The 25392-nt window shown below is 40.5% G+C and overlaps 2 long non-coding RNA genes across 2 annotated transcripts in view; one reads left to right on the top strand and one right to left on the bottom strand.

Annotated features, from left to right (window-relative positions):
* Positions 1 to 243: 243 nt before the first annotated feature.
* Positions 244 to 25392, bottom strand: part of LOC135965408 (uncharacterized) — a 35022-nt gene continuing 9873 nt past the window's right edge. Inside the window, exon 2 of the long non-coding RNA XR_010578315.2 lies at positions 244 to 554. This is a non-coding gene — a long non-coding RNA (uncharacterized lncRNA). The remainder of the gene's footprint in view (positions 555 to 25392) is intronic.
* Positions 11832 to 15311, top strand: LOC123572367 (uncharacterized). The gene is made up of 3 exons (XR_006696907.2): positions 11832 to 12010; positions 12628 to 12927; positions 14930 to 15311. It is a non-coding gene; the product is annotated as an uncharacterized lncRNA (long non-coding RNA).

Here is a 25392-nt window from a genome sequence, read left to right as displayed (position 1 = left end):
TTTGTACATTTTTTTCCTATTGTGCTTTTCTTCTTGTTTGTTAGATGTGTTACAAGGATGTTTTTCAAGTTTGTCATTGCCTTTTAATTTTGTATGTGATGATTACTTTTGACATAGAGCAGTTTACAATTTCAAATCTATTATTCTTTCCTTGGCTTCCTAATGAACTTTTTTGTTTACAAGGTCCTTCACTACCAGTCCAATTTTCTCTGTCACTGCATATCAAGTGACCTCAAAACTTAATAGCTTAAAACAACCATTTTATTGTATTTTATAATTTTTCATAGGTCACAGATTTGGGCAGGGTTCAGCTGGTAGGTTTTCTGCATTATGCATGGTGTTGACAGAAGTCATTCAATGTTAATTAGCTGGTGGATGGGCTGGTTTGGAGAGTCCAAGATGGTGTAGTTCATGTGTCTGGAGCCTTGGTGAGAATGGCTGGAAGGCTAGGCTCAGCAGAGATGTCCAATAAAGTGCTTGCATGCGGCTCATCCAATGATCTTGGGGTAGTTAGAGCCTTTACATGGTAGCCCACAGCTGCAAAAGCAAGTGTTCTAGGAAACAAAGAGGAAGCTGTAAGCCCTTTTATGACAAAGCCCTGGACATCAGCTACTCTGTTGGTGAGAGCAATCTCAAGCCTACTCACATTCAAGTGCGTGTCATGGGAAGTATAGCATGGAATCTGTGGCCATATTTTAAAATTGCCACAGCACCCCAAGATAGGTTAAATGTACACTTATATTCTCTTCTAGCTTGTTTCTGCCTCTCTCCCTCCTCCTGCCCCTCCTCTTCCTTTTCCTCCTCCTCCTCTTCCTTTTCTTCCTTTATAGAAATATTAAATCCTTAACCCATATGGAGATAATTTTATACAGATTTATAATGAGGTTCAAATTTGAATTTTTTCCCTAGTAAATGGTTTCACTGTAATTTTTTTGTTGTTGTTGGATAATCATTTCTTTACTGACAGCAGCTAACTTTTATAGACACTAGGGACTGTGTGAATGTTCTGTTAATGGAGAAAAAAGTACCCTTCATGCTTTATGCTTCATTTTCTAGCACTTGTCTCCCTAGTCCAGCTTTCGGTCTAAGAAGCAACCAAGCACACTGCTGATGCTAGGCTGGTCAGGGTGTGTCTGGGTGGCTTGGTTTCTCTGGGTAGCTTGCTTTCCAGATGGACTTTATTGGCTAGAAGAGCTCTGAGACATGGGCCCTGATTTTTGACCTCATTTAGAGGTGCTCCTACTTTTCAATCTACTCAAAATAGCAGGCTCTAGAAATTTTGAGAGTTCTGTCCCTTGGACTATTGCCCTGGGATGTGTCTGAGGTAGTTTTGTTGTTATGATTCTAAGTGTGATAGTTCCTGGGGGAGATTATTTCTGAGATGAAGTAACTTGACTGTTTCTAGTGGGGAGAGCATTAACTCATTTCATTAACATACTAAGCTAAAAGAGGACAGAAACTTCCGTACCACAGGAAGGTTTCCCTACAACCTCTCCCTCTATCTCAAGATCTTATCTAACCCTGGCTCCACTCAACATTCCTCCACTCCAGAAGGACCTTCTGACCTGGCCCAGCTTCCTCACCCACTTCTCGACTTCCTCCTTTCTACTTCTATTATCACCAAGAAGTGCAGAGCTCAACCCTGTGTCAGAGCTCTTGAAATGTGAAATCCTGCTTGGTCGTTCGTTTTATTAATAACTACCATCCCTATTGCTGTTGTTGCTGCTGCTATTCACTTGCCTATATACCCTATAATCTGCTAACTTTACTATAATATCTTATTTAACTCCACCCAACAGTTTGTTGAGATAGCTACTAGTATTCCCAGTTTTTAAAATGAGTGGATGGTGGTTTAGAGATGTTGAAAAATGTGTTCAAGCTGTGTAGTTAGTAAATAAATTATGAAGTAGGACTTTTAAGTTTGGTAGTCTGCTAATTTTTAGACACTGTGTTTCTTCCTCCCTTCTCTCATAGTAATCCCCAGTTCCTAACTATAGGTGGGTATTTCCACTTCTCCTCCCTGGAAAAGGGCCACACACTGCTGATATTGTGGGTCACGGGGAGGGACATCTACTTGAGGACATACAATCCCTGTCTGGCGGGACCCACATTTGAAACTCAGTCCTCCTGAAGGTTTACTTACCTGATCCCTCTGCTTCCAGCCAGCTCTTGTTGATGGGCAGGAGCCTCCTTCTCTTAAGACAACACACAGTGGAGACGTGCTTTAGGTAATTGGCCTGCCCTGTGAAAACTCCTGGCTGTTTTTTCAGGTGAGTTTTCTTGTAACTTAACTGCAGCTCCGTGACTTACTGCTTCTTTTCCAGGCTCTTCTAGGGAAAATTTGCGCCTGTGGCCTGAGTCCAGAACACACCCTAGTCTTCTCTGGAGAGAAGCAGAGTCAGGGAAGGAAGAGATTGTGTAATGTGGACAGTGTTCAGTGCTCATCGCTGAGGAATCTGAGTGTCAGTTTGCATTCATCATGGGTGGAGGGCTCCGCAGCTGGCGGAAGGCCAGCTGCAGTGTAAAGGTAGGACTCAATGGTGAAGACTTCCTGGGGTGGAGGAAGTAGAGAAATCAAAGGACGCTCCCTGAGGTTATGCCCCTTTGCTCCCTGTGTTCATTTTCTGGAGCTGCCATAACAAAATACACAGCCCGGTTGGCTTAAACAACAGGAATTATCTTACAGTACTGCAGGCTGGAAGTCCAAAATCAAGGTGTCTTCAGGTTTGATTTCTCCTGAGGCGTCTCTTCTTGACTTGCAGATCATTGCCTTCTCGCTATGTCTTCAGATGGTCTCTCCTTTGTGTGCCCCTGGTATCTCTTTTTGTGTCCAAATTTCTTCTTCTTATAAGTACAATAGTCAAAATGGATTAGGGCCCACCCTAATGACCTCATTTTAACTCGATCACCTTTTAAAGGACCCTAGCTCCAAATACAGCCACATTCTGAGGTCCCAGTAGTTAGATCATCAACATGTGACTCTTAGGGGGAACATAATTCAGCCCAAATGACTCCCTTTTGGCCATTCTGAGAATACTAAGCAGTGGAGACCTGAGGTTTTAGCACCTCTGGTCCTGCCAGACCTCAGAGAACATGAATGGGAGAGAGAATGGCCAAACTACGGTTAAGTAAATGAATAATGAGTCACAAATGTAGCAACAACTTGATCATCAATTTTTTTGTTTAATATAAATCTTGGCAAGAGAAACTTATTGGCATGTCTTCAGGGTCAAACAGTTCTCCTACCTGTTTTTCTATTTCTTTCACGAGGACTTAGATGTTTTCTTGTTTAAAAAAAAAAAAAAAAGAAAAAAGAAAAGAAAAGAAAGGAAAAAACTAAATCTTTATAAAACCTTAGCAGAGTCTCCAGGAAAGTTGTGAATTGTGTGTTTTGGTCAATTAAAAAAAAAAAAAAAAAAAGTATTGTATTCTCCAGAGGAAGGCATTGGTCAATTTTGTAACAGAGACTGAAATTGAGGCCAAATATTACGATTTCACTCTTGATATTTATCTGGGTTAGGATGTGTACAAACCTTGTGACTTAGCATTACAAGAAGATTTTGTTTGCTTTGCGTTAGTGAGCCTACTTGAACATTTTCTATACTAGAAGATTTTGGTAGTGCTTTGCTTCTATTGCAGCCTATATGGGTAATGATTGTAAAATCATCTTGAGCTAATGCTTTTGAAAAGGCTTTATCTCTGAAACCAGATTGTAGCTCTGAGTAAGAAGTGTCCTTGTCTTACATTGGCTTGATTCTCCTAAGCATAAAATTGAGTAATTTTACTCATTACCTACTACTTAGAGGTCAACGTGTCCAACCTTCTCTGTTGCAGACACTGTTGGTTGCCCACCAGGGAGTTATTTCCCCCTTTCTACCTTGCTATCAAAACCCTGATTTTAGTAACCCTCCCCTGAGGGGTCATGTTCTTCCTAAGAATTTAGTCTCTACCCAATCATAGATGGTAAGGTGAATCTTCATTGGTTTAGGCAAATTTATGGTGGCCTTTCTTTGGTGATTGTTTAATCAGGAATAGATTATGCTGATTCTTGACAAGGAAAGATAAGGGGACATCTGGTGGAGGGACACAAGATTGGGACATTCTCTTTTTCTGCCTTTGAAAATTGTTGATAGCATATGAAACCTGACCCAAGCAGATCTTGAGACTGTGGAGGAAAACTGCAGAATAACTGAGCTAGAGCTATACTGTATCATGTCAGTGAATTAATCCACCTTGAAATTGCTGTATCTCCACACTTCATGTTATGCACAATAATAAATGTCCTTATTGTTTAAGCTACTCTTGGTCAGATCTTCTATCATTTGCTACCCAAATTATCTTACACAGACTTTGGAAAGTTGATGTTGCCTGGGAAGCTGAGTGTCTTGGTCCATTTTGTGTTGCTGTAAAGGAATATCAGAAACTAGGTAGTTTATAAAGAAAAAAGGTTTATTTGGATCACAATTCTGATGGCTATAGAGCTCAAGATTGGGCATTTGCATCTAGTGAGGGCCCCAGGGGGCTTCCACTCATGGTGGAAAGTGAAAGGGTACCAGCATATGCAGAAATCTCATGGTGAGAGAGGAAGCAAAAGAAAGGTTGATGCTGCCAGGCTCTTTTTAACAACCAGCTCTCATGGGAACTAATAGAGTGAGAACTCACTCACCTCCTAGGGAGGGCATTGCTGTATACATGAGGGATCCATCCCCATGACCAAAACACCTTCCATTAGGTTCCACTTTTAATATTGATGTTCAAATTTTAATATGATGTTTGGAAGCAACAAACATCCAAACCATAGCACCAAGTTTAAAAACTTCCTTTCTCACATATGAAAAGAGAAAGAAGGCAGCCATGTTTGACAAGCACTTCTGGCTGGTCTGTCTCCTGAAGTATCTTCTCTGCTAATGTTCTTCAAAGACCTGCTACTGATGGGAAAACTATTTCCTAAGATTGAGCTGTTTCAAAAGGAGAATATATTCAATAGGTAACAAAGAAAGATGTCTTCCAATGAATCCAGGGGACAGGATTCATTGTTGATGATTTTCTGTATACCAAGAAGAGATTCAAGTCAGATAGGCATTAGTTGATTGCAGCAATTTTTGCACAAACATGATTTCAAAGTGTGACACTCATCTTGCTAACTTGAGATTGAGGTAAGGATCAAGCTGTCAGGATCAAGTTAAGGCATCATATCTCCTGTGACCTGCATATATACATCCAGATGGCCTGAAGCAACTGAAGATCCACAAAAGAAGTGGAAGTAACCTTAACTGATGACATTCCACCATTGTAATTTGTTTCTGCCAACCCTAACTGATCAATGTACTTTATAATCTCCCCCACCCTTAAGAAGGTTCTTTCTAATTCTCCCCACTCTTGAGAATGTACTTTGTGAGATCCACCCCCCGCCAGCAAAACATTGCTCCTAACTCCACCGCCTATCCCAAAACCTGTAAGAACTAATGATAATCCCACCACCCTTTGCTGACTCTCTTTTCGGACTCAGCCCGCCTACACCCAGGTGAAATAAACAGCCTGTTGCTCACACAAAACCTGTTTGGTGGTCTCTTCACATGGATGCATGTGACACTAGCCAGGGATGGAGAGTGTGTAATACTGAGAGTAGGGTGGGAAATGAGCACTGTTCAGGTGTAGGGGCATGCTGGCAAGCACATATCTGACACTAGGGAGCAATGAGAGCTGCCTGTGTTAGGATTTCAAACATGAATAAACTCATTAATGGGACTGACAGTCATTGAGTGCATAGAGTATGTCAGGCAAGGTGCTTGAGAAAGAAGGAAACATGGTCTTTGCCCACAAGGAACATATAGTCTACTGTACAGTCCAGCTTTTAGGCAATCCCTCCCCAACCCCACCACTGTATGTCAATCCCAATTTGGTGCCTTGATGCTTTAGACATCTCCTCCCACTGCTAAGTTGTAGTATTAATGGAGAAAAAAATGCATGTATGCCAGTTGCTCTTATACATTTTCTGTATGATAGAATCCTTGTTATCAAGATTCAGGAATGTAGTCAGTTTAAGGCTGTGAAGAGTTACTAAGCACCTACTATGAGCCAGATGGTGTAGGGCATACAAAGGTGAATGAGCTATCCTGTACTTCTAGGAAAAAACAGCTCAGTTGGAGTTAAATGATTTGCTAAAATCATTTAAAAGTTAGAGAAAGCAGCTAGGCGAAAAGCAGCATATGAATGGAGCAGACAATAAATGTCAAGGGAGTTTAATCCAATTCAACATATATATGTTGAGCCCTTCAGTATGTCAAGTGTGAATCAGGCCCCTAAGACATAGGAATGGATGAGTTCAATTCTTTCCCTTCTAGGAGCTCACTGTGAAAAAATGATACAATACTACTAGTTGTAATCAGCTAAAATTTATTGAGGACTATTTATTATTAAACATATCATATGCTTTCTATATAATAGCTCATTTAGTAATTAATCCTGAGGGGTAGATGCTAATATTATCCCTATTTTACAGATAAGGAGACTGAAGCATCTAGAGTTGAAGTAATTTCTACAAGATCACCGGTTAGTATGACAGGTAAGAGATTAATGAAGAATTTATTCATCAGTCTTACCTGTAATAGGTCTAGATATGAAAGAGCTAGGATCTTTAGGCAGAAGATCTGTGATAACAATGAATTGCTAGCCTACTATGGGACAGTGGTATGGATTAGGGAGTGAGTTAAGTTGTGTGAATATTCCCTCAGCACTGCTAGAAACCCCAGAGCCCAGTGATATCACTGCCAGACAATTGTGCAGTGCCTAAAACCACTGAGAATAGGAATCTGAGTCTGAGGCCAGCCTGGGCAACATGGTTAGAACCCTATTTCAGAGAAAAAAAAAGTAGCCGGGTATGGTGGTGAGCAACTGTAGTCCCAGCTACTTGGGAGGCTGGTGGGCGGATGACTTGAGCCCAGGAGTTTGAGACTGCAGTGAGTTCTAATGACATCACCAAACTCCAGCTTGGGTGACCAAGCAGACCCAGTCTCAAATAGAAAGGTAAGGTAAGGTAAGGTGAGGGGAGGGGAGGGGAGGGGAAGGAAAAAAAAGAAAGAAGAAAGAAAAAGAAAAGAAAGAACGGAGGGAGGGAGGGTGGGAAGGAAGGAAGGAAGAGAAAATAGGAGTCTTAGAGGAAAGTAAATTGTGGTAGGGTGGCAGCTTTCTTCTGTCCATATGTGCTGAGCTGAGGTTTATTTGGGACATTTGGTAGTGGAACACCTTGTGTTAGAATTCCATGGAAAGTTAGTGAACACTACCATGTTAGAATTCCATGGAAAGTTAAAATCAGACTAGGGGACAATCTCCCCAATCATGCTCTCTAAATAAGGTCATCATCAGCAACACCCAGCGAATGCCACAGGGGGCTGCTTGGTACCCTGCTTTGGGCTCAGATAGACTAAGGAGTATGGGGAAGGCAGTTCCTGGTCTGTAGCATCTTCTCCTCCTGAGGGACCCAGGAACTCTCTTCTGCTAGGCAAGTCCTAAGTAATCTTTTCAAAATGATAAAACCCATGATAAGTCTTACCCTGGGATGGCATATGACCTACATTTGATAGGGGTTCTAATCTTTCACCTACAAAGCTATGGACAGCTCCAAAATGAGTAGTTCCTTTAGATTGTAAGGATAGATTTCTACTCCCTGGAACTGAGTTCTTGAATTCACCATGACCTCCAACCTACATTCTACACATTTTTCTTCATTCTCGGTACATTTCATACCTTATCCTGTAGGCAGGAGCCAACTACCCAACTACTCTCCCACCACCCCCACCAAACTAATTTATCTCTATTCCCTAGAAGACTCCTCTGAATAGAAGACAATGCTCCTCAGTCTCCAGGAAGAATCTGAAGTGGGTAAATAGGAAAGAAAGTCAGAGAGCAAAAGATAACTCTCTCTTAAAGCATTTGTTCATTCATTCATTCAAAATATATTTATTAATTACTACTCAGGAGGCTGAGGCATGAGAACTGCTTAAACCCGGGAGGTGGAGGTTGCAGTGAGCTGAGATTGTGCCACTGGACTCCAGCCTGGACGATGGAGTGAGATGCTGTCTCAAAAAAACACAGAATGTTTATTGAGGTCCTACTTGGTGCTATGCTCTGTGATAGACACTAGAGACGCCATCATGAACAAGACAAACATCTCTGCTCTCAGGAGTTTATAGTCTGAAAAAGACAGAGAAGGTGACAAAAGATTCAATTATAAATTTGAGTAAGTGCTTCAAAGGATAAAAACTGGATAATAAGAGGCAAACTGTGGAGGGGCAAACCTACTGTACTTTTGTGGTCAAGGAAGGAGGTCACATTCAAACAAGACCTGAGGATCAAGGAATCAGTTGTGAAAAATCTTTCTAGGAGGGGTATACACTGTACTTTGAGACACTGTGGTAAGAAGAGACTTCAGTGTTCAAAGAATTAAAAGACAGGTCATGTGGCTGAAATATTGAGGGGAAGGAGAGTATTAGAAAATGAGATTGAGGCTGGGTGTGGTGGCTCACACCTGTAATCCCAGCACTTTGGGAAGCTGAGGCAGGAAGATCCCTTGAGTCCAGGAGTTCGAGACCAGCTTGGATATCATATTGAGACCCCATTTCTACAAAAAATACAAAAATTAGCTGGCCGTGGTAGCACATGCCTGTAGTCTCAGCTACTTGGGAGGCTGAGATGAGGCGGGAGGACTGCTTGAACTTGGGAAGTTGAGGCTGCAGTGAGCTATGATCTTGCCACTGCATGCCAGTCTGGGTGACAGAATGAGACCTTGTAACAAAAACGACAACAACAATAACAAAAAGATTGAATAGAAAATGAGATTGGAGAGGTTGGAGAGGTTGGCAGGGGCTGTGGAAAGGATTTGGACTTTGGATTTTATTCCAAATGTGGTGGGAAGTCAACCTCGCAATGGTAGCTCCCCCACCCTGCTACCATTTACTAAAAACTACGTAATATCATTTCTAGAGTGCAGGAAAGAATGCCTGCATGGGGAGTGATAAGGGAGGAATATTTGGTTTCCTATGATATCACCAGGCTTTCGAAAGAAGTGCACCTGACTATAAACAATGCTATGTCAAGTATGTGATTTACAATATCAGGATTAGCACTATTAATATAATAAATTGTCCTTCAAAAGATAACTTGATGAACCAATGTTTTAAAAGGAAGTTCTGATTGAAAGAGTACACCAGCACAATCACTTGAAATGCATATAACCCTGCTTTGGATTTCTAATTGGCGTATCACATGCACAATTCAATCTGATCAAGGGATGGGGATTGGAAAGATAACTTAGGAGTCATTAATGAGGGTTGACCAAGCAAAGAGGTGAGCACAGACATGGATGGGGTGCCTATTATGTGACAAGACACTGTCACAGACACAGGCCTTACAGCTTTTAGGAGCCCACACGGCCATTACAGAAAACGGGTTGATTACCTCAAGAGCTCTCTAGATCAGCCCTCTTAAATAACTTCATCCTTCCTGGGGTTCAAGCCTTGGGTCAGAGTGTTGAGTTGAGTTTCTAACCACTCAGCTATTGGCATGTTAAAGATACCACCCAGAAGAGTCTGTTTTCTTTGGTTTATATTAGGAGTTACTGTTATTTGATGGTGTCCCTTCCAAAATTCACTTTGAAATTTAATCCCCAATACAATAATATTAAGAGGTATAGCCTTTGGGAAGTAATTAAGTCACAAGGGCTCTGCCCTCATGAATGCAATTAGCACCCTTAGGAGAGGGCCTCCCCACTGGAGGATGTAGCAACAAGGCACCATCTTGGGAGCAGAGAGCAGCCCTCACCAGTCGCTAATGCTACTGTGTCTTGATCCTGTACTTCTCAGCTTCCAGAACCAAGAAAAATAAATTTCTATTGTTTATACATTACCCACCCTGTAGTATTTTGTTATAGCTGCTCAAATGAACCAAGACAGAATCCTCCTTTATCCCTTAGTGGGCCTGCTCGTCATCCCAGGCATTGTGACATCTCTCCTTCAGGCCTCTTCCTCCAGTGCCACTTATCCAAAGGGTTCGGACCTTGAGATGGCTCATTCCTTCTCAGTCATGAAGGAGAAAACTCAGAAGATATTTGTCAACAAAGAGTTGAAGGCAGCTTGTTGTGATTCAAGGCAGCTGATTATTTAGAGCGGTAAGACCTCTAAACTTGGATTTCTTCACTTACTAGTTGCATGACACTAAACAAGTTAATCACTTTACATGAAAATTTTCTTATCAATACAACTAATTTAGTGTCTATATCCTAAGCTGTTGAAGAGAATCAAATGAAATCAAATACACAAAAGATCTGGGTAAGCTACAAAGTATTACATAGATACAAACCAGTCCTGTTAGGCATACTGCTAAGGTAAGTGACAGATGGTAAGAGTGCCTGGCTCAATTCAGCTCCCACCACTCCCTCTCTGTGGAGTCACAGGGTCTAAGGATCCATGGTTTCTCATTTTATCCATTTGATGCTGTGAGCATGGGTCTAGGGTTTATATCTTTTCAAGGGTCTGTTAAAATATTTGCGACATGTGAGACATGGCGAAAATGTAAACACAAAACGTACAGAAAACTGCAATATAAAAAAAGAAGTGAATGTTTAAGTTAGTGTCTATGAAATCTTTATTTTCAATTAGAAAAGAAATTGACTACCACTTAACTCTTATTGTGTTATATATCAATTATTTTAAATGTGTGATATGTGTGTATCTTCATATGCTTGAGATAATAAAAAGTAGGACTTCTGAAAGGAAGTTTTTAGAGCCTGTGAGATATTTGGGCAGCTTTGTTTAGATCTATGGAGAATGTGAAGCAAGAACAAAGGCCTTTTCTTTTTTTGTAGTTAAACTCACTTTTGCCTGTTAGGATCTAGTATCATATTTACTTTTAACTGGATCATTAAATGCTCTCTTCACTTCTTTCCTTCCTTTGGTGTCTTGCAACTTATCCACTTCAGCTAAAGAAGATGAACTAGCTCCTTCTATTCAACTCCAGCATTAGATATGCCCACTTTCTGTAGGTTTGGGGAATGTTTATATTTCAGGAAGGTCATCCCAATTCCCTTCCCCACATCCGCCTCTCCACCTCGCTTCCTGTTCTTGTGGTCTGCTATACGGGACTCTGGTTATTTGAAGGTATTTATAGAATTGTAAGAAGGCTTTTTGGCCAGGTGGGCCCGAGCTGGAGCTAAGAGACTTTGTGAAAACAGATGAATGCCACATGGGGCTCCCTTCTTGCCTCTGTCACTCTGCTGCCTGACCGTGGGCAAGCGCTTTCCTGTCTGCTCTTCCACAAGCTTCTCTTTGTAATGAGATGCACAGCATTCAGGAGAGTGGATGAGCACTAAGACCCAGCTTTCATGTTCTGTTCTTCTGATTACACTTCCCAGTGACCCTGGCATACAAGTGTGTGCCCAGCCACTAAGTGGGGAGGCATATCCATAACCTGCTCAGTGGAAGAGGTCAGGCTTCAGCAGAACTCGGTCCGCTGCTTTCTTCCAAGCTGACGAAACTTTTCCAAATTTGGAAAGCAACTTAATGGATTTGGCTAATGAAGTGTTGCATAAACCAGATGATTGAAAACAAAAGCATAACAAAGCTCTTTCATCTCAGGAACAGAGAGCCACTTGACATTTGTTTTTCCCCCCTTAATCACCCTGTTTTCCCACAGGTTTCTTTGTGATGGTGGGTGGGGGATGATGGGGGTGTTGAGGTCACGCTCCGGGGGCTGCGTAGCTGCCGACAGCCATTCACTGCACTCTGCCTTACTAACTGAACCCTGATTTGGCTCAGGTATCAGTGGCCACACTCTTTAGGGAGAAGCACCTCTAGGAGGTGGAAGAATCTGGATTAGATAAGCCAGTTCCAGAAATTCTATTCCTCCTGCCTGTGAGGTTGTGCTATGATTCTGTCCAGTGAGATAGGAGGGGAAATCTGCTAGGGTGGCAGAACCTACTGGAAAAGTTCTTCTCGTTTTTTAAAAAGGATTCAAGGTAGGAGTGCTCCCTCTCTTCCTGCCCCCCTTATCATTGTGTGTGTATATGATGCTTGACTGTCTGGATACTACAGGAACAAATATCAACAAACTGAGAATGGCAGAGAAACAAAATGGAAAGAATCTTGGTCCCTGATGACATTTTTGAGCTTCTCATTTAAGTAACCTTGGAGCTTCTTTACTTTGGAAGCTCTTATTGTGAGAGACAATAATTTGTCCTTGTTGCTCAGGGCCACTTCTAGTTGGATTTGCTGCTATGAGAGCATGCTAACAGCTGAGCAAAGCTGCCTCTTTTGCTCCCATCTGCCTCTCCCTTCTTAGAGAGCATTTGGGAGAGGTTATCATAAAGGCAAGGGCACCATCAGAGTGCATGTCTCTTACCAGAACTTTCCAAACCAATCTACAATGTAGGGCAGAGGAGAGGGAAAGTAAATGCCCTGTAGAATTGGTTGGGGTGGTGTGGGGCGGGGGGCAAAGCCTAAAGCTGCCAGCCAAAAAGCTGAAATTTATTTGACTTCCAATGTTCTTAAACTTTGAAATTCATGTGAAATTTTCATTCCAGTTTTTAAAATGTCTTGTTCTTAATGTAAAACTCCTCTTTTATCTACTTAACAGTGTAATTATTTGGTGCTTCCTGCCATGTACATTTTCAATTTAAAGTGAGGCTACGTCAACCCCTGGCAAGGCTTGTGCCCCACATGATACCAACCAGCCAAGCACCTGCTTCTAGAAGCAGTCTGTGGACAGAGCTTGCAAAGGTCCATGAGATCACTATTGCAAACCGGGGAGAGGTCAAGGCAAGAGGAAGTATCTTGGTGGATTGGAGCAATTTTCCCCTCCCACGAATCCTCTGGCTGGAAAGTCCAGGCAGGGAGTGATGACAGAAGCCAGGCACAGACCACATTCCTGCCACAGGTAAGGTCTGTATGGGTGAATGTCCAGCCTGCACAGGTGGCCCTTGAAGGATGGCTGAGAGGCCAAGTGACTTGCTGCAGGCTGTCGTTCAGTGCCAGAGATGGCATCTCACTTCCATCATGCGTCACAAACTCTGGCTGCTGTAGTTTCAGTTAGGTGTAAAATGAAAATTACCAACATTATTTCAAATGTTTCTCCTGTGCTGCCCCTACCCACCTACACTTTTTGTGTGTGTGTGTGTGTGTGTGTGTGTGTGTGTGTGTGTGAAATCTGAACTCTCCTTTTGTTAAGGCTCCCTGGACTATAAGCTCAGGGAAGCCAGGGATGTGGCCTATCCTGTTTCTTGCAGAATCCCCAGTGCCTAGAACTATGTGTGCAGATAGTATGTACCTCACAAACATTTTTTGAATGATGGACTTTGAATATATTGAATTAGGGATACTTTGAAGGCTATCCTATAATAGGAAAGAGGAAAGTACTTTGAGAGCAACTATAGTCTAAAACAAGTTCAGACAAGAGGGATGGAAAGGAACAAATGAGGAGAGGGCCCTGGACACCCAGGAGTGGATCTCAGAAGGCATCCAAGGAATGAGATACTGGAGGAGGCTGGGGTGAGGACCTAAGTGTGGCCAAGTGCAAGAGCCATTGCTCTAGTTCTCAGGAGCCCCGAGTGAGACCACAGCTCATCTCTCCCTGTGCCAGAACCTCCATGGGCCTGGGTCCAGGGTCTGGGCCACATGATGCTCTTGTGGGCCCTGGAGAAAACTGTGCTTCATCCCCTTAGTGCCCCACCCAAGGCCTTACCAGAAGGACTGAATCTGATGACAAGATTTTCCTCAGTCCCTGTTCAACAATCTCTTCCTGTTTAATCATCCAGTAAAGTTTCAGGACACCTGTCAACTCAAAGTGGGGTGGTTTCTACATCCTGAAGGAGAGGCTGTGGGAAATCCCCTGAATTATTCCTGGTGGGAGGAGAAGTAGGAGGCGGTGCTAAACTGCACAAGCTTGAGATAGCTCAGCTGGCACAGTGGTGGTGGAAGAGACCCTTGTTAGACTGCTCAAGGCCTTCTCTGCTAAGCACGTGGGGAGAGTTCAGTAAGTGGCCGAGTGGGGCCAGGCATCCCAGCCTCCCTGCTACCTGGCTGTCTGGCAGTCTTTTACATCTTGTGCTCTCTTCCCATCAACAACAACCTGGCATTTCTCTTTCCAGACTCAAGAACTTTTGAATTCTTGGGTTTTATTCCACCTGCTCCCTCAGATACCCTGCCTCTCAAATTGGTGTTTCCAAGGGAGGGAAAAATTAAGCCAAAGGTTTCCCAGCTGCTTGTCTCAGCTGAAATGATCTCAGTAGTGTGCACAGTGGTTGGGCACATGGGTTCTGGAGTCAGCTCACCTGTGTTCCACTCCTTGTTATGTCTTTACAAAACTGTCTAATCCTGGACAATGCACTAACATTGCTAGACTCTAGAATTCTCCTCCAAAAAAGAGGGTTAATAATGAACCCCTGGGATTGTTCTGAGGATTAAAATAGATAATGTATGTAAGGCATTTAACACTGGGCTTGCCACTGAGCAAGTGATCAATAAATGTCAATGATCATTATTTTTGTCTCCCCTTTTTATGCTTCCTTTTTACCTTTTGCCTACATTGCTAAGTGCTTTCACCTTGTTTCATGGTGCGTGTGTTTGTGGAGAGTTAAGATAGGAACGATAGGGCACACAGGTATTTTTTGTCTTATTTTTCAACTCATCTGATACATAAAAAAATTTGCTGCTTCTTATTGAGGACTGGGCGTTACCCACACTATGGTGTTTTTAAAGGATGTCCACAAATTTTCAGCACTCTTTCAAAAAAAGGAGGGGTCTAATTCTGCTCCCCTAGAATACAGTCTGGTGGTAGTTACTTGCTTCTAACAAATAAAAGGCAATGGAAGTGATGCTATTGTGTGACTTTCCAGCCAGGCCAGAAAAGATGATATGGTTTCATCTGTTTCTCTCTCAAGTGAGACAAATGCCTTTGGAGCCCTGAGCTACCTCAAGAAATCCAGAGACCTTGAAGGAACATGTGGAAGGACCATGTGGTGGGTCCCAAAGGGATAGAGGGAAGTGCCTGGGGAGCCACAGCTGCTCCAGCCCCTGCTCCAGCTGTTTGTTTTCCCAGCCCAGGAACAAGATCTGTGAATGAAGAAGACTTGAAATTGACCCCAGCTCTAGCCACTGACCAGTCTGCCTCAGTCTCATGGGAGACGCCAAGTCAGACTAGCTCAGCTTGGCTGCTCGCAAATTCCTGGCCCACAAAACCCACAAGAGCTAATAAACAACATTGCTTTTGCAAGGCACTAAGTTTTGAGTTGATTTGTTATGCATTGCTAGATAACAAATAAATGCATGATGCCAACTAATAACTCTGTGTGACAGGTATTGTTATCTCAGTTTCACAAATGAAGCAACTAAGGTTTAGAGAACTTGAGAAGCATATGTACGATACCACTAGGAAGATACAGAGCTGGGACACAAACTTGTGTCCACGAGACTCCAGAGTTCATACTGGATGCTCTGCGCTAGGAGGCTGCCTCATTGGATGCTGGAGGAGGTTGAAAAAAATAGGTAAAATTGTGTTTTTCTGTATCTGCCCTACTAGCCTCTCACGATTCTAAGATTAAACACACGATCATATTGTGTTTGGAAGATCACCACCTGTTCAAAACACTCTAGGCTCATAGTTAACTGGCAGAACTAGCCCCTGACGTGAATTTACTGAAAGACTCTGTGTCCTGCGTCTCCTTAGGAACAGTGTTGGGTTTCAAAGTAAGCCTCGGGGCAGGGCTGCTAGTGACAGGGGGTGCTCAGCAGGCCCAGAGGGCCCAGGTTGCCCTGGGGAAGCCTGGAGAAGGCTGTGAAGTTCCAAGCTTAAGGCAGGCAGGGAAGGGCCATATGGTGTGTGGTGAAAAATGGCGGAGGGAAACAGAACAAACAAGGCTCAGGAGTGGGAGCACAGCTGAGAAGGAAGTGAGAAGAGCACGATGTAACGGAAGCTCTGAAGAGCAATGAGGGAAATCTTCACCGACTGGACGACTGAATGCTCCCCGGAGACACAGAAGGGCTCTGCTGCTGCTGCCAAGGGGAAGCAATTGGTTTGATATTAGACCCCAGGGGATTTACATGCCAAGGTCCACTTTAGAATTTCTATCCTAACCTCTGAACTCATGTGCTTCTAAAATGTATATTTAAATGTTTCTGAGGAGACAGGGTCCATTCATTCAGGTTAATGTCTATCAAGCACCTATTATGTGCTGGGTGACCAGTGACAATGGGACATATAGAATATAAATTAAACATATTTTCTGCCCAAGAAGAACAGGGTCTGGAGGGAAATGATAATTTTTGGAGACCTATTGTGTGCCAGGTCCTATCTGGGGTGATTTACTTAAATTATCTCATTTAATCTTGACACCGATTCTATAAAATAGGCATTACCTTTATAAGAAGCTGAGCTTAGAGAAAATAAATAACATGCTTAAAGTTATATACAGCACGCGTTGTGTGTTTTAACCCAGGTTAATCTAATTCTAAGGCCCATGATTGTTCCACTGTTGACCCTGCCTCTATGGGTTCATATTTCTGGGTGCGGATTTCATGGAACTGTGTACAGAGGGCTTTGAGTCAGCAGAGAGGAAGTGGTTAGTCCTGCCTTGGAGGAGGTGCAGGAGGGAACGTGGTTTCACAGAAGTTATTAGATCTGGGCAGTGTAGGGAGAGGAGGAGTTCGGTAGTTAGAGAAGGACATTGTAGACAGAGGGACTTGCAAGTCAGAGGGAGCAGTGTGCCGGGGATGGAATGGAGGAAGACATAGTTGGAAAGACAGGCCAGGGCTAGACTGTGAGACACTGTTTCTTTATAAAGGAATATGGGCAAAGGGAAGCACTGAGGTTTTTAAGCAGGAAAGTGACTTGATCAGATGTGCCTTTTAGAAAGGTCATCCTGGTAGCTCTGGGAAGTTTCGTTAGGAACAGAAAGAGCCTGGCCATTTTCACTTAGATGTTGCACTGACCCCTGAATCTCAAAAATCTCACAATGAAAGGCATGATCTGTCTTCTTCCTGCTTGCAAACTCTCATCTCCTCCTGGGTACCCAACTTGGTAAGCACCTCACCATCCACCCAACTGACCAGGCCAGGGGCCTTGGCTTGTACAGAGGTGGGTGTGCATGGATGCTGACAGAGCTTAAGCGTCAGGGCCCCTCACTCACATGAGCACTCTCCAGGCCCTGCACTGAATTTTGTGTTTGCAGCTTCATAGTCAAGAGTTGTGCTAATCTCTTAGCTGTGCCATTTTTTCTCTTAAACTCTTTCTAATTTGGCTTTCAGCCACTATCTGCTACCTGGATCCCTGTGTTAGCTTTTGCTCAGGTTAGCCTGCTTCTCTACTTGCTACTGGAAATTTTATTCTCAAAGTAATTCTTCTAAAACATAGGTCAGATCATGTTATTCCTATGCTTAAAACCCTGTCATAGTTTTCACTGAGAGTAAAAGTCAAAGCCCTTAACATGCGCACTAGGGCTGTGCATCGTCTGACTGCTGTTTCCTCTTGGAGTTTTTGCCCATCACTCTTCCTTACACTTGTGCTGCCCTAGCCACACTGGCCCGGAGCCACTCCTCAACACTCAGGCCCGCTCCCATTGTAGGGCCTTGGCTCTAACCTTTCCCTCTTTCAGGAGGCCCCTCCCACAGATATTCTCTCACCTCCCACAAGTCTGTGCTCAAGTCTTGCTTTCTTAATGAGACCCATTCTAACTACTATTCTTTTTTCTTTCCGACTTGTAATTTAGGTTTAGGGGGTACATGTGCATGTTTGTTACATGGGTAAATGGTACATCACAGGGGTTTTGTGTACAGATAATTTTGTCAACCAGGCAATCAGCATAGTACCTGATAGGTAGTTTTTCAATTCTCACCCTCCTCCTACCCTCCGCCCACAAGTAGGCCCCAGGATCTATTGTTTCCTTCTTTGTGTCCATATGTACTCAATGTTTGGCTCCCATTTATAAATGAGAACATGTGGTATTTGGTTTTCTGTTCTTGTGTTAATTTGCTTAGGGTAATGGCCTCTAGCTGCATCCATGTTGCTGCCAAGGACATGATTTCATTCTTTTTTGTGGCTACATAGTATTCCATCGTGTATACATACCACTTTTTTTTTTTTTAATCCAGTCCCTCGTTGATGGGCACCTAGGTTGATTCCATTTCTTTGCTATTGTGAATAGTGCTGCAGTTACATGTACTTGTTTGACCACTATTTTTAATACTGCAACCTGCCCCTTCCCCTCTCCCCTGCAGCCCTGGTTTACGGTATTTCCAGAGATAGAAATCATACACTTTTATGTAACCTATGTATTAGCCAGTGCTCTATATCTATATATACTGACTTCCCAATTATTCATAACAATATTAACTCTTCAGAGAATTTTAAAACTCAGAAATCCTTTTTATGTCTATTCTCTCATAGGAATTATTGCCTTCCTGTTATACATAATAAAACTAAGCTCAGAGTTAAGTGAATTGTCTATTAATAACTGCCAAATTTTGGCACCTACTCTGTGCCAGGCACTATAAATATATCATGGACAATGCTTACAATAGACCCATGAAATGAATATTGTTGTTTGTGTCTTGCAGTTGAGAAAGCTCAGTGTTTGATGCTTATGTGATGGTCTAAGGTTCCATTGCCTGTCACATCAAGGCCTGCTTGATTCCAGAGCCTGTTCTCTTTCCATTGTTGCTCCTGTTCATTTCATTTCTTCATGCCGCCTCCCAGATGTGGGCTCAATAAGGGGAGATACCTTGACTTAGATTTCTTCTTATGCATTTTAGGGCTAATTTTTAAAATTTTCCATTTTAAATTTTTATTGATGCCAATAGATGAACATGGTTTCAGGGTACATGTGATAATTTAATATATTCATGTAATTTGTAAAGATCAAATCAGTGTACTTGGAATATCTATCACCTTATCTGTTTGCCTTTTCTTTATGCTAGAATCATTCAAATTCTTCTCTTCTTGCTATTTTCAAATATATAATAGCTTATTGTAAACTATAGTCACTCACGGATTTATTTAACACTAGGTCTTATTTCTTCTATCAAACTGTATATATTTATACCTACTAATCAACTTCTTTTCATCCTTTCTCCCCCACTCCACTCTTTTCTGCCTCTGCAACCACCAATCTACTCTCTATCTTCATATGATCCAGTTTTTAGCTCACACATGTGACTGAGAACATGTGATGTTTTGTCTTTCTGGGCTTGGCTTATTTCACTTAACATGATGACCTCCATATCGATCCATGTTGCTGCAACAACATGACAGGTTATTTTTTTATGGCTGAATAACATTCCATTGCTTACATATGCCACATTTTATTTATCCATTCATCCATTGATGGGCATTTACATTGATTCCATATTTTGACTCTTGTGAATAGTGTTGCAATAAACATGAGAGTGCAGGGGTCATTTTGATATATCAATTTCCTTTCTTTTGTATATATACTGAGTAGTGAAATTGTTGGATCACATGGTAATTCTATTTTCACTTTTTTGAGGAACCTCCATACTTCTTCATAGTGGCTGTACTAATTTACATTTCCACCAACAGTGTAGGAAGGTTCCCCTTTCTCTGCATCCTCACCAGCATCTGTTATTGCCTGTCTTTTGATAAAAGCCATTTTTGCTGGGGTGAGATGACATCTCATTGTAGTTTTGATTTGCATTTCTCTGATGATTAGTGATGTTGATCCTTTTTTCGTATACCTGTTGGCCATTCATATGTCTTCTTTTGAGAAATGTCTATTCAGACTTTTTGCCCATTTTTAAATTGGACTCTTTTATTTGCTGTTGAGTTGTTTGAGCTTCTTATATACTCTGATTATTAAACTCTTGTCAGATGGGTAGTTTGTAAATGTTTTCACCCATTCTGTGAGTTGTCTCTTCACTTTGCTAATTGTTTCCTTTGCTGTGCAGAAACATTTTAGCTTGATGTAATCCCCTTTGTCTATTTTTGCTTTGGTTGCTTGTGCTTTTGAGGTCTTCCACAAAAACTCTTTGCCCAGACCAATGTCCTGGAATCTTTTCCCAATGTTTTCTTCTAGTAGTTTTATAATTTCAGGTCGTGGGTTTAAGTCTAATCTATTTTGATTTGATATTTGTTTAAGGTGAGAGATAGGGGATCTAGTTTCGTTTTTCTGCATATAGTTATCTAGTTTTCCCAGAACCATTTATTGAAAAGACTGTCTTTTCCTCAGAGTATGTTCTTGACACTTTTGTTGAAACGGAGTTGGCTGTAAATGTGTAGACTTATGTCTGGGTTCTCTATTCTGTTCCACTGGTCTGTCTGTTTTTATGCCAGTACCACCCTGATTTGGGTACTACAGCTTTATAGTACATTTTGAAGTTAAGTAGTGTGATGCCTCCAGCTTTGTTCTTTTTGTTCAGAATTGCTTTGGCTATTTGGGGTCTTCTGTGGTGGTTTCATATAAATGTTAAGATTTCTTTTTCTATTTCTATAAAGAATGTCATTGATATTTTGATAGAGATTGCATTGAATCTGTAAATTTCTTTGAGTAATATTGTCATTTTAACAGTATTAATTTTTCTAATGCATGGACACGGAAAGATATTCATTTTTTTGTGTCCTCTTCAATTTGTTTCGTTAGTGTTTTATAGTTTGTCTTGTATAGTGCTTTCGTTTCTTTGGTTAAATTGATTCCTGGGTATTTTACATTCTTTAAGCTATTATAAATGGGATTGTTTTCTTGATTTCTTTTTCAGACCATTTAACATTGGTGTATATACATGCTACTGATTTTTGTATGTTGATTTTTCATTCTGCAACTTTACTGAATTTCTTTATCTATTCTAACAAGTTTCTTTTTTTTTGGTGGAATCTTTAGGTTTTTTAAGTATAAGATCACCTCATCTGTAAATGAGGCTAATTTGTTTTCTTACTTTCCAATTTGGTTGCCCTTTATTTCCTTCTCTTGCCTGTTTGTTCCAGCCATAACTTTTAGTACTATATTGAATAAAAGTGGTGAAAGTGGGCATCTTTTTCTTTTTCCAGAAGTTAGAGGAAAACTCTCATTTTTTCCCCATTCAGTAAGTTAGTTAGCTATGGGTTTGTTGTAAGCCACATTTATTATTTTGAGGTTTGTTCCTTCTATATCCAGTTTGATGAGGGTCTTTATCGTGAAAGAATGTTACATTTTATCAAATGCTTTTTTAGCATCTATGGAAATAATCATATAGTTTTTGTTCTTGGTTCTGTTAGTGTGATATATTATGTTTATTTGTTTGTATGTGTTGAACCATTCTTGCATCCCTGGGAAGAACCCCACTTGATTGTGGTGAATGATTTTTTTAATGTGTTGTTCAATTTGGTTTGCTAGTATTTAGTTGAAAAGTTTTGCATCTATATTCATCAGCAATATTGACCTATAGTTTTTCTTTTTTTTGTTATGTCCTTGTCTGGTTTTTGTATCAGTGTAATGCTGACCTCATAGAATGACATCAGAAGTATTCTTTCCTCTTCAGCCTTTTTGAAGAGTTTGAGTAGAATTGATATTAGTTCTCCTTTACATGTTTGGCAGAATTCAGCAGTAAAGCTATCAGTTCCTGGGTTTTTCTTTGATAGGAAACTTTTCCCTATAGCTTTGATATCATTAATTATTATTCAGTTGTTGTGGTTTTCTATTTATTCCTATTTTAATCTTGGTAGGTTGTATGTGTCCAGGAATTCATCTATTTCTTCTAGGTTTGTTAATTTGTTGGTACAGCATTGTTCATGATAGTCTGTAATGATGCTTTGTATTTCTGTGATCTCAGTTGTTATGTCTCCTTTTTCATTTCTGATGTTTCTTATTTGAGCCTTCTTTTTGTGTGTGTGTGTAGCCAAAGTTTTGTCCATTGTGCTTTTCTTTTCAGAAAACCAATTTTTTGTCTGTTGATTTTCTATATATTTTTTTCATCCCAATTTCATTTATTTCTGCTGTGATCTTGATCACTTCTTTCCTTGCACTAATTTTGGATTTGGATTGTTCATGCTTTTCTAGTTCCTTGAGGTTATTTGTGGTCTTTGTACCTTTTTGATAAAAGCATTTATTGCCATAAACTCCTCTCTCAGTACTTTTACTGTATCCCATAGATTTTGTTATGTTATATTTCTGTTTTCATTTAAGAATTAAAAAAAAAATCTTCTTAATTCCTTCATTGACCCATCGGTCATTCAGGAGCATGTTGGTAAATTACCATGTGTTTATGAAGTTTCTGAGGTTCTTCTTGTTACTAATTTTTTGTTTTATTCCATTGTGGTGAGAAAAGATACTTGCTACTTTTCAAAAAATTTGTTCAGACTTGTTTTGTGGCCTAAGATATGGCCTATTCTGGAGAATGTTCCATGTGTTAATGAAAAGAATGTGTATTCTTCAACAGTTGAGTGAAATGATCTATAAATGTCAGTTAGGCCGATTAGGTCTAGTGTGTAGTTTAAATCGAGTGTTTGTTGATCTTCTGTCTGGATGATACGGCCATTACTGAGAGTGGGCTGTTAAAGTCCCCTACTATTGTGGTCTTGCAATCTATTTCTCCCTTTAAATTTATTAATGCTTGCTTTATATACTTGGGACTTCTGGTGCTAGGTGCATACATATTTATAATTGTTTTATCCTCTTGCTGAATTGATCCCTTTATCATTATACAATGACCTCCTTTGACTCTTTTTACAGTTTTTGATTTGTACTATATTTTATCTGATATAAGTATTCTTACTCCTCCTTTTTTTTTTTTTTGGTGTCTAATTGCATAGAATATTTTCCACCCCTTCACTTTTAGTCTTTGTGTGTCTTTATGAGTGAAATGGATCTCTTGTAGGGCAGCATATAGTTAGGTTTTGTTTCTTTATCTGTTCAGCCATTCTGTGCCTTTTAATTGGAGAATTGAATCCATTTACATTCAGTGTCATTATTGACAAGTAAGGACTTGCTACTGCCAAATTTTGTTTCTTGTTTTGTGATTGTTTTGTAAATCCTCTCTTCCTTTCTTACTGTCTTCCTTTGTGGTTAAGTGATTGTCTCTGGTAGCATGTTTTAACTCATTGCTTTTTATTTTTAGTGAATCTATTATAGTTTTTTGCATTGTGATTACCATGGGGTTTACATAAACATGTTACAGATATAACAAGATATTTTAAAGACATATCAATTTATTAGATCACAAATACAAGAATAGAAACAAACAAAGGCAAGACAAGCACAAAAATTCTACCCTTTAACTCCACCTTCCCATATTTTGACTTTTGGTTGTCTCAATTTCATATTTTAATATTACCTATTTGTTAATCAGTTATTGTAGCTATTATTGTTCTGATAGATTTGTCTTTTGGGCTTAATACTAGAGTTAGGAGTGGATTGTACACCATAATTACAGTAATAAAGTATTATGGGTTTGTCCATGTACTTAATTTTACCTGTGGGTTTTATACCTTGAAAAGTGAAGAGCTCCTTTTAGCATTTCTTTTACTATGGGTCTGGTGGTAGTGAATTCTCTTAGCTTTTATTTGTCCGGGAAAGACTTTCTCTCTCTTTCATATTTGAAGGAGAACTTTGCTAAGTACAGTATTATTGTAAAGCAGTTATTTTATTTCAGCATTTTGAAAATGTTTTTTCACTCCCTACTAGCCTATATGGTTTCTATTGAGAAGTCTCTTGTTGGAAAAATGGGAGCTCCTTGTATGTAATTTGCTGCTTTTCTCTTGCTGCTTTTAGAATCCTCTTTGTCTTTGACCTTTGGGAGTTTAATTATTCCATGCCTCGGGGTAGTCTTATTTGGTTTGAATCTGTATTCTCAGACCTTCTTGTGCCTGGATATTTGTATCTTTCTAAAGTTTGGGGGAAGTTTTTTGTTATTCTTTCTTTGAATAAATGTTCTAGTCTTTGCTTTTGCTTAGTTCCTCCTTGAACACCAGTAATTCTTAGATTTGGTTTTTTGAGGAGATTTTCTATATCTTATAGGTAGTCTTCATTCTTTTTTCTCCTCTGATTGTGTGTTTTCAAATAGGTGGTCTTTAAGTTTACTGATTTTTTTCCTCTGCTTGGTCTGCTGTTCTGTTGAGAGCCTCTAATGAGTTCTTTAGTTCAATAAATGTATTTCTCAGTTTCAAGATTTCTGTTTGACTTTTTATTATTTCAATCTCTTTGTTAAATTTCTCTGATAAACTTCTGAATTGCTTTTCTCTGTTTTCTTGGAGATCACTGAATTTTCTTAGACCTGCTACTTTGAATTCTTGGTCAGAGAGCTCACAAATTGCTATCTCATTAGGGTCAGTCATTGAATTTTTGTTTTTTCCTTTAGAGGATGTCATGATTCTCTGTTTGTTGTTGTTCCTTATGGGTATACCTCTTTGTGTTTGCATTGAAAGGTTTAGTTACTTATTCCAGTTGTTTCTGTCTGGCCTGTATTGGTTTTTATTGCATATTTTGCTTCGCAAATCTTTACCATTAGGTCAGATTTCAGCTCTAGGTGATGTCTCAACTCCAAGTTTATCTTGGCTTCAGTAAATGATTGGAGCACTATTCTTCCTGAATTGGGATAATCCAAATGGTGATATCCCAGCATTGTGGAAAGACTGACTAGGGGTTAGTGCCCAGGGGACCAATAAAGTGAATCTTTTACAGCGCTGTGCTGCCGAACAGTCATCTGATTTGGCTTTTCCTTTGGCTGAGTTACAGAGTAGAGTTTCCAGGGCTGGAGATGATAGTCCCACCTTCCCCCATTGTCTTTGCCTCTGATTGAACTCAGGGATATTTATTCCTTCAGGCACTAGCGATGCTTCCCATGGGTTAAGGCAGGTACAGGTCTCCTGCCAGGGAACCCAAGATGGTGAGGAGGCTAGTTATTCACCTTGATCTCACTTTTTACAGTGTAGAAACAGTGAGTTGGTAGAGAATTTTCTGTGTGCTTGATGCTGAGTAGAATGGGAGGAATGGCATCGTGAATGTGGAAGTCCGATTCTCTTACTGCCTGCTTGGAGTTTTTTCACTTCTCTGTGGCCCTGGGAACTGTCTCATATTCATATTTGAGTTCTGGGATATTTCTGGTGATACTCTTAGTGCTGTATATTTGTTTTTGGTTTTCTGTGGGAATGACTGAAGCCAGTTTGCTTCTTTGCTGCCATTTTTGGAAGCAGAGGTCAGTGCTAATATTCACTTAGAAAATTCTTTACTAATAAATGTGACATAATTTATTCATTAGTTGCAAATGTGTATTTTGTGTTTTTGTCAGTATCAGTTAATTTTGGGAGGAAAAGCTCCTTTGGAACCTTAAATGTTCAAATAAATCCGGATACTGCTATTTAAGGTGTAGAATCTTGCCTGTAGTTTACTAGCTAGCTTCTCAAGCTGTGATTTTAAACCTTTTT

Source organism: Macaca fascicularis, chromosome 1 (genome assembly GCF_037993035.2).
Source record: "Macaca fascicularis isolate 582-1 chromosome 1, T2T-MFA8v1.1".
Classification (NCBI taxonomy): Eukaryota; Metazoa; Chordata; class Mammalia; order Primates; family Cercopithecidae; genus Macaca; species Macaca fascicularis.
The sequence above is the reverse complement of the archived record's forward strand: the minus strand, read 5'-3'. Positions and strand labels throughout refer to the sequence as shown.